Genomic DNA, 10,204 nt, shown 5'->3' on the forward strand with positions numbered 1-10,204 from the left:
ACAGTTCATTTCATGTGAATGAAACCTGCTACAGTTCCCACTTCTACTACACAACCACTACAAATTCAGGAACCCTGTCCTCTCTTTCACCCAGCCACCTTAGCTCCAGATCTAGTAAAGAATTCATTCTTAAATCCAAGTTAGTCCATTAAATCTGCATCCCTAATCACAACTACTAGAGGGTAAGTCCCATTGAATGCTGTGGGGCTTACGTCTAAGGACAAATGCTTAGTTATGCCATAAAGCTGACTCACAGGATGTAATGGCAGTGTGCCCATTTGTGCTTAGTTAAATACCCACACCTGTAGAAGGAGGAAGATAAAAGAAGAAACTTAACTTGCATCGTTGTGACTGGAAGTCAAGAACCTCATAAAAAACAGGATATTGCTAAAATTGAGCAATTGAAAACTTACCAAAGTCACTCTAGGTATTCTGTGTCTTTTTTTTTAAAAAAAGAAAGGCTGACATTGAATCAGTGTAGCTATTATGCATATAGGTGTTTTTCATTCAGGCTTTGGGTAGGAGAAACACCACCTGATATATTAAGCAGTACTAAAGGCAGGTAGACTCTTGAAAGAAAAAGAATAGGTAGCAGCTTTATTAAAAAGATGGGGAGGAGAACACACTGCAGGAAGCTAGAGAGTGCCTTGCCACAGAAGTGGGTCATGATGAACTAGACTGGAAGAAGCCAAAGGGAGAAGTTCGTGATTCTCCATGGTTTCAGATGCCTAGACAGAACTGAAGTGCTTCATCAAATGAAATTTAAATCATTGTGCTGCTGTTTTCCAGCAGACTTGTCTCCTCTAAAGCCACTTTTTTTTCAACTGTAGAAATCATTATCCCAAGAAGTACTGATGGCTTAAACAATGGATTTTAGGAAAATTCATGGACAAGAAATATATATTTGGCCATGTTAGCCAAATATGGAGGGCACCAGGTTGGGGAAGGCAGCTGCATTAGACCTAACCCTTTCAACCTTGGTTTTCACTCTTTCTCTGCCTGCATCATTCCTGTGAATAGTACACAGTGTTCCCTTTCTAAGCCCTCTATGTGGTTTTGTTCTGATTTCACATTGGTTCTTCTTTTCGACCAGCCAAAATGACAACATTCCATTACCTCACAGAAGGTAAATTCCAAACTGAAAAGGATCATTCTAAGTACAAGCACAGTAGACCACAGAAACAAAACTGGGCCTTTAGTGAGGGGAAGATACAGAGTAAACCCAAATAATGAACAGGCATAATTACTCATATGCTTTGGTATTTTCCATTTTTGTCACAGTTTCCTCTTTCATGCACTTCTGTAATCTGCTTGCCTCTCCAGAATGAAGCAACAAATTATGTGACAGCAGTGATAAAGCTGTGTCCTTGACACTGTGAGGCAATGCCATGTTTGCATTCTTACCAGGAAATGTGCTCTTCAACTTGGTGAGACATGCATTCAAGTAACAGCACTTAGGGCTGAGCTATAGAAATGGAGGCAGTGAGAGATTTTACTTTCTTGGGCTCCATGATCACTGCAGATGGTGACAGCAGTCACGAAATTAAAAGACGCCTGCTCCTTGGGAGAAAGGTGATGGCAAACCTAGACAGCATCTTAAAAAGCAGAGACATCACCTTACCAACAAAGGTCCATATAGTTAAAGCCATGGTTTTCCCAGTAGTGATGTATGGAAGTGAGAGCTGGACCATAAAGAAGGCTGATCGCCGAAGAATTTATGCTTTTGAATTATGGTGCTGGAGGAGACTCTTGAGAGTTCCATGGACTGCAAGAAGATCAAACGCATCCATTCTTGAGGAAATTAGCCCTGAGTGGTCACTGGAAGGACAGATCCTGAAGCTGAGGCTCCAATACTTTGGCCACCTCATGAGAAGAGAAGACTCCCTGGAAAAGACCCTGATGTTGAGAAAGATAGAGGGCACAAGGAGAAGGGGACGACAGAGGACAAGATGGTTGGACAGTGTCATCGAAGCCACAAACATGAGTCTGACCAAACTGCGGGAGGCAGTGGAAGACAGGAGTGCCTGGCGTGCTCTGGTCCATGGGGTCACGAAGAGTCGGACACGACTAAACGACTAAACAACAACAACAACAACTAGATTTATACCTGCCTTGTTATAGAAGGATTGTGTTCAGTCTGTTTCACTTTCCTTCTGCAGTGCACAGTACCTTATTAGTCCAACTCCTACCACCATCCCTGATCATCTCCTCCAGTATCCTGTTCTCACAGAGGCCAACCTGATGCCTTTGGGAAACCCAAGCACAAAACCACAAAGCCACCCCTCCTGTAGTTTCCAGACACGGCTGTTCAGAAGCATTACCGCCTCTGACCTTGCTTTCATAGGTCTCACTTCCTTTCTGCAGTCAGTATAAAGAGAACCTTATTTGTTCAGCTCCCACCATTGCCCCATTCAAGCAAGTTTCTCAAGCTTTGTGAGCAATAGAAATGAGACTGTAAGACCATATTAAAGGTAAAGGACCCCTGACAGTTAAGTCCAGTCACGAACAACTCTGGGGTTGCGGTGCTTATCTCGCTTTACTGGCCGAGGGAGCCAACGTTTGTCTGCAGACAATTTTTTGGGGTCATGTGACCAGCCTGACTATGCTGCTTCTGGTGAAACCAGAGCAGTGCACGGAAACGCCGTTTACCTTCCTGCTGGAGTGGTACCTATTTATCTACTTGCACTTTGATGTGCTTTCGAACAGCTAGGTTGGCAGGAGCTGGGACTGAGCAATGGGAGCTCACCCCGTTGTGGGGATTCGAACTGCCGATCTTCTGATTGGCAAGCCCTAGGCTCAGTGGTTTAGACCACAGCCTATCTAGACCACAAGAGGCCAAAGAGAGGTGAACATGCAACCCGCAAGCAACAACGCTTCTTTCAAAGGGCCTTCAGCTCTCTGGGGGTCTGTGGTTGTGTACACATTGCCATTTACTGTGGCTCTAGTGTGCTCCCACTGCTCGTGTTTGCAGCTGTGTACACATGATGTTAGCCACAATCCATATGGATCCTGTAGGTTTTTGAGAAATACTGCTGTTTGATGCATGTTCCCTCAAATCAGCTTCTATCTGATTTGAAATTGTAAGCCACATTCACTTTGCAGTTAAGCTGAGGTATGTACATTTAAGAAAGCCATTGCACGTGTGCAGATAGTGAATGTGTAGACAACAGCTTCATGAATAGGAGTTTGGGGAGTTGCAGGCTTGCAGAAACCAAGCAGGCAATGCACATCGGGTGCAGACATCCATGCACCCTATCTGGAGTGGACAAGGACAGCATGGGCCTCTTCCATTTCAACCTGGCTGCAGAAAAGCAGCTTATCAGTTGTGCTCAAGGGCTCCAGCATGGAACCACACCTGCAGCTGTCCCTGGAACATACAGCTCCCTTATCTTACAAGGTAGAACAAAAACACGCAAAGAACTGAGAGGGAAATGCAACGTCAGCAGCATCACGTTGAGCTTTTATAGTGGCTATCAACCTATTAAGAGTAATGTGACCTTGATGCAACTCTGAGTCATAATGAGCATTATTTATTCTTCTACCACAACTCATGTTTCATAGAATCATAGAATTGTAAAGTTGGAAGCGACCCAGAGGAATCTAGTCCAAGCCCCCCTGCCATGCAGGGATCTCAATTAGATCATACATGACAGATGGCCATCCAACCTCTTCTTAAAAACCTCCAAGGAAGGAGAGTCTCATGGGAGTCTGTTCCGCTGTTGAACAGCTCTTACTGTCAGAAAGTTCTTCCTGGTGTTTAGTCGGCATCTCTGTTCTTGTAACTTCATGTCCTAGCCTCTAGAGGTGGCCAGCTGCAGGGACAGTGATGTTGTTGGGCCCTATGGCAGTGGCAGTCAGCTCAGCTGTTGCCCTAGTATACTGCATGCTGGCACCAGGCCTGAGATGGACCTTTGGTCCGAGCCAGTACAGCTCATTATACAACTTTACAATCTCTTCCATGTAGGTGTGTACTGATAAAAGAACATTTAGTCACAAGGGGAAGTCAGGTTCTTGAAGGCCCAAACCAATGAAATTCTTTTCTTCCTCAAAGTTCTTAACCGTGTGTGGGAGGGAAACTGTCCGTCCCATGGGGACCAAGGACAGTGGCCATTACTTGTGCAGCAAACCAGAGGGAAATATCACAGAAGACCTGCCAGGAGAGCCAATGTGGTGTAGTGGTTAAGAGCAGTGGACTTGTAATCTGGTGAACTGGGTTCAATTCCCCGCTCCTCCACATGCAGCTGCTGGGTGACCTTGGGCTAGTCAGACTTCTTTGGAGTCTCTCAGCCCCACTCACCTCACAGAGTGTTTGTTGTGGGGGAGGAAGGGAAAGGAGATTGTTAGCCGCTTTGAGACTCCTTCGGGTAGTGATAAAGCGGGATATCAAATCCAAAACTCATAAAATGAAATCAAAAGATGGCTGGGTCTCTGACGGCCATCACTTCCAGACCAACGCTGTTTGGGGTGGGATACCTTTAATGAATAATTATTTACCAGCAAATTCAGGCTGCACAATTAAAGTTGACTTGCTGCTCTTGTGCAAGAAACCTACTTCCCCTGCAAAAATCAGACATTTGAGGGGTTCTCACCCAGATAGTTTTTATTGAATTTTAAATTATAAAGAGAGAACAGGACTTACAGGAAAAAAGAAAGAGGTGGGGGGAATCATATACAGCCCTGGTTGTTGGGAGAGAGACAGGATGTGTGATCCAGTAGATTATCCTCAGTCTCTCAGAAGCTTTTGACCCCCTTGATCATGTCTGGAATAACTCAAGAGGGATGGGAGCTGGAGGCATGTTATTACAGTGGTTCCACTCCTAATGGGAGGGTTGTCATCAAAAAGTAGTAGATTGTTGCTGGGCCCTGTGGCTTTTAAGTTGTTGGGTCCTACAAAGGTCTATTCTATCTCCTATGCCATTGTCAGTGAAGCTCAGATGTTGACAGGAGGAGAAGAAGCAAGCACAGAGAGAGAACAGTTAACAGCAGAAAGCAGAGAGGAGGGGGAGAGCAGCTGTAATCTGAGCTCTGTTGAAGGGGACAGACAGATGTTGAGAACTAGTGGGCAAGATGTTGGAATGCAGGAAATACACTCTGCCAAATCCTGTAGGATTTCAAAAGTGGCAGAGACGATGAGTTGAGAAGCTCCGTCTTAGTTTGTTGTTTTAGCAATAAATCTGAAATAATTAACAGCCAGAGCCATCTCGCATTTGTGGGAGAGACCAAGCCGTAACAGCCATTCAACATGTTTATCTGAGCATTTATCCAGATTCGCTTGCCCACAGCCTATGTGAAAGCTGTATGGTCCCCATTCTTTAGTGAGCCTTTATTCTGATCTGTTTGTGGGGATGTGATACAACCAAGAGCATCCATCTGGATTTGCCTGTGCAGAGGTTGTACAACTTCCTGCCGTTCAATTGTTTAGTCCACACCTTTTTTTAGCCTGGGAAGTTTATGCCCTGCTGGGCAGATTAAGGGTGAGACAGGAGCACACCACCACACATGGAAGCCTGACTGGGAAGAGATAGCCAACTCGGCTTTGCCAGAGACCCATCTATTAAAATGCCAGGATCCAAAGCCAGCAAAGGTACACAGACTATAAATTTCCCCACCTGCCCTATTTCTGTTCTTTATGCTGCAAATCAGGTTAGAAAAACAGCATGTACACGGCAACTAGTGGAAGTTCCAAGAAAATTACCAGCAGATTCCAAAAGGATCAACTATCAATTATCATCGGTATCAGTATTATAATAAAAACAACCATTACAGAAAAACAGAGTGCCCTCTAGACCAGGCACAGGCAAACTCCTGCCCTCCAGATGTTTGGGACTACAGTTCCCATCATCCCCGACCACTGGTCCTGTTACCTAGGGATGATGGGAACTGTAGTTTGAAACATCTGTAGGGCCGGAATTTGCCTATGCCTGCTCTAGACTAAAATTTGCCCACCCCCCCACCCCCGTGCCACTTCTGACAAAGAGCAATGAAACAGAAGGCAAAAGTTATGTCTTCTCTAGAGTCTTTTGCAAAATGCTCCATGACTGCCCAAAACACCTTTTTGGGGGTGGGATTTGAGCAGCAGAGGAGCCCCACTTGCAAGGAAAGACTCCAGCACAACCCAGGCTGGGTGGTTCACTCCAGGGAGAGTATGAGGAATGAGAAGGAGGGAGGGAGAGAGACGGGGAAGGAAAAGGAGAACTAGAAAGGGAAGAGATGAAGAAAGGAATGACTGGAAAGTGCACACATAGGAAGGAGGAATGGAGAGTGGCTACAGTTGGAAGCAAACAAAACTTGCAAAATGCACTCATATAGCATTTCAACTGCTTCTCTGGTGGAAATTTTTGGAGCCATGCCCCTGCCATTCCCAGTGGAGAGGTTCTTCCATTTTGTGATGGCCTGGGATTCCGATTCAGAGGATGAACCAGAGGAATCCCAGCCTGCACAGGAGTCCCCGCCTCCAGGGCCGGCTGAACTGGGGCAAGGCCTAGATGCTGAAGAGCCTGCACCTGTGACAGAGCATCAGGAGCTGGCCCCAGGTGAAGCCCTTCTGGCCCCAGAGGGGCTTGACGACTCAGTGGCCACAGGTGAGCCTCCTCCAGGGCCCAGTAACCCTTCGGCCTCTCCTGATCTGCAGAGGCTTAGGGCAGAGAGGCGAAGGGAACTGGTTGCCCCCAGGAGGAGTGCTCGCCTTAAGGCCAGAGGAGGCGGGGCTCCTGGGGGCCGGGACCGCCCCCGGCCTTAGAAGAGGATAAAAGCCCAGTCAGCCTGGCCCCAGGTTGCGGGAGCAACGTCGTTGTTGGCTTTGGACCTTCCTGTGTTCCTGATCCCTGCTTGGCCTCCTGTTCCTGACTATCCGGTGTTCCAGTTCCCAGCTCGGCCTCCTGTTCCAGCGTACCTGTTCCCCGCCCGGCTCCCCGTCTTGGACCTCGCCCCTCTTCGTGTGGACTCTACTTACACCCACGGTACCTTCCCCCGGGATCAGCACACATTTACTGGCTATTAACCTGATGATGGGGGTTTCCCCTTCTTTTCTCTGTCTCTCTCTCCCCCCCCTCCCCAGTCATGGGACTTTGCTCCCATGATTAGTCATCTGTTTGCACTACAAACCACTTCCCCTTAGAGCATGGGGGGAAAAAAAACATGTGGTTCCCCATAGGTTGCTGGATTACAACTCCTGTCATCCTAGACCATTGCCTGGGGTGAGAGGAAGTGGTGTCCAATAAAATCTATGTTGCGCTCCCTCCTTTAAATAATACCACCCACTACTGGGTATATAATAAGTCCCCTTTCCAAGTTTTAATCTGGCAATCCTAGAGGACACTGCAATAATGGGAATTGGCTTCATGAGACGCATCCTCAGTAAACAAATATGCAGAAAGAATTGTTTGCAGCAGGGCCAGCAATTTTTTTCAGCTGTGGGCCGAGTCCACTGTCCCTCAGACCTTGTGGGGGGCCGGACTATATTTTTTGGGGGGGAAATGAACGAGGAGGCTCGAAAGTAGCACTGTGAAGGTCCTTTTGAATAGAAGGCAAAGGTATGAAAAGTTATGGGGGGGGGAGTTTCCTTAAATTTAACATTATATTTTAAGCTCGGTGCGAAGCAGGAGAATGAGCTAAAACACTGTGTCTTTTCCACAGCCTATTCAAACTTCAAGAATATACACAACAAATTATGTAAATCTTCCAGCCCAATGACAGCCCACCCCATCCTGTTTTCAACTGCTGGGTGGATCTGGTATCCACAGTTTGTTGGAAATGTGTGGAAGTATTCCTGTTTAATACTCTCGCACTGCCACCTCGTGGTGCCTTTAAGCTATTTCTCATGTTTTACATTCATTTGGCACTTCAAAGCTTTCATTCAAGGCCACTTACAGTCTACTCCAAGGCCACTACACATGTCTACTCAGTTGGTAAATAACCCAGTGAGATAAATGATGCATACTCCCAGGTAAGTGAATGCCTAGGATTGCAGCCTAGATATGTTTTGTAACACAGCCTTGGGCAGTTCCAGACTGTTTACCATTTTCGAGTGGGGTTCAGTCAGATACCAGCAAATTCAGGTCCCACATTTATAGTGAATTGGGAGACCTTGTGCAGCAGACCCACTTCCTTCCAAAAGACTGAGCTTTGCATGGTAATGGAAGTAACGGGGGGGGGGGATGACTGGAAATTGTGGGGTGACACATGCTTTGATACGTCATCTAACTCCCCTCTTCTCAAAGTGGATGTGCATGAAACAGTCCAAACGATCTAATCTCCCTGAAAACAAATTAGGATGAATACTCAGTGAGCAGGTCAACTGGACATTTATTTCCCTTTACGAACCAGCCCCGGCCGGTCAGCTCAAACACTTTTTTCTGTAAGGTAAAAAGGGACCCCTGACCATTAGGTCCAGTCATGGCCAAATCTGGGGTTGCGGCGCTCATCTCGCTTTATTGGCCGAGGGAGCCGGTGTACAGCTTCCTCGTCATGTGGCCAGCATGACTAAGCCGCTTCTGGCGAACCAGAGCAGTGCACGGAAATGCCGTTTACCTTCCCGCTGGAGTGGTACCTATTTATCTACTTGTACTTTGACGTGCTTTCGAACTGCTAGGTTGGCAGGAGCAGGGACCGAGCAACGGGAGCTCACCCCATCGCGGGGATTCAAACCGCCGACTTTCTGATCGGCAAGTCCTAGGCTCTGTGGTTTAACCCACAGCACCACCCGCGTCCCTGTACTGCAGGGATAACTATAGAAACCACAGGGCCTCCAGTTACCCGGTCCATATTTCCATAGTGTCCATGGAGGGATGAATCGTTTAGCCATCTTCAGAGGAAAAGCCGCCAGCTACAGTACATACCACGTACACACACAGTGCACTTTGTGGCTGAACTGGGAGGTTCCTGGTTAAGCCAGGCTACACTGGCATACCTCCCTCATTCTGCATCTTAAGCTGGCATAAGTCCTGAAAAAGGGGCTGGACTCTGGCTCCTCTCACCCTGACCCTTGGCCATACTGTCTGAGGCTGATGGGAATTGAAGTCCAGCAACATCTAGGGGGCCACAGGTTCCCCCATCCCTGATCTATAGCAGTCATAAGCTATCACAGCTCTATTTGTTCATTTGTTGGTTCTCCCCTTTCTCTACCTTTCTGTCCTGCTCTCCTCTTCTTTGTGACTGTAGCTGTGTTGCAGAAGTACGTGCAACTAGTTGGCTCTGGAGAAGGACTTTCATCAGCTATTGTAGCAAATGTTCTGTGCCTAAGCACTGCCTTAGGAAAAGGTTAGGGTCACTCAGCTAATTGTTGGCTGGATCTCCTTTTCTTCAGCAAACAGTGGAATTGCGCAAAGGTCAGGTATACACAATGATAACTGATGAACGAGCAAGACACTCCAAAACCTGTGCCAAATTTTCAGTATAAAGCAGCGACAAAACAATTTCACATTTTCCCGCCAGCTTTGTATGAATTCGGGACCCCATATTAATAAGTACCAAATTTAGGTTGACACTGGGTTTTTGCTGCTGTTTCTTAACGCTGCTAGCAGAGATCCAAGTGTACAGACATAGACAATATTGCAGTCATGAAGGTAAGCTGCCGCCTGGTGGTCATGCTCAGAAATGCATACCACACTGTTAGATAAACATATGGTTATAGCTTTGAACCTTTGGGTTGTTTCTGTGTGTTTATTTGCAAGGACAATTCTCTGTCATGTTTTCAGAAGTCATTGTTAAATAAATAAACGCCTTGACTATTTTAAGGCTTTTCCCCTGAATTTTGTTGAAAATGTCAGTCATACTGTTTCTAGCCGCACTTTAGTTTTTGAGGTGATGGGACAAGAATTACTTGGCATGCAAACCATGTCCGATATTTTTTATACATATTTAAAATCTTCTGAGGCCTTTATCTGGGTAGTCTCTTTATCAGCAGTGTGCTATTTAGTCTAGGGTTGGGGGAGAAATTTGGTGTAGTTCGCCTTTGTGAAAAAAAATGGGAAGTGAAATTCAGCCTTTGAAATTCGTACAGATGTGAATTTTGTAATGTACTTCGCCAGTCAAGTAATGCATCCAGAAATGCATATATATACAAAAGTATACATAAAAATGCACATACCATTGAAAATACCATACAAAATACATTACATTAGAGATGTGCAAAAATGTGTGTATTAGGGAAGTTCCCTGCCAATATATATGTATCTGTGGATGTATGTCATATGAGGATAAATTT

This window comes from Podarcis erhardii (genome assembly GCF_964252035.2).
Source record: "Podarcis erhardii genome assembly, chromosome: 5".
Taxonomy (NCBI): domain Eukaryota; kingdom Metazoa; phylum Chordata; class Lepidosauria; order Squamata; family Lacertidae; genus Podarcis; species Podarcis erhardii.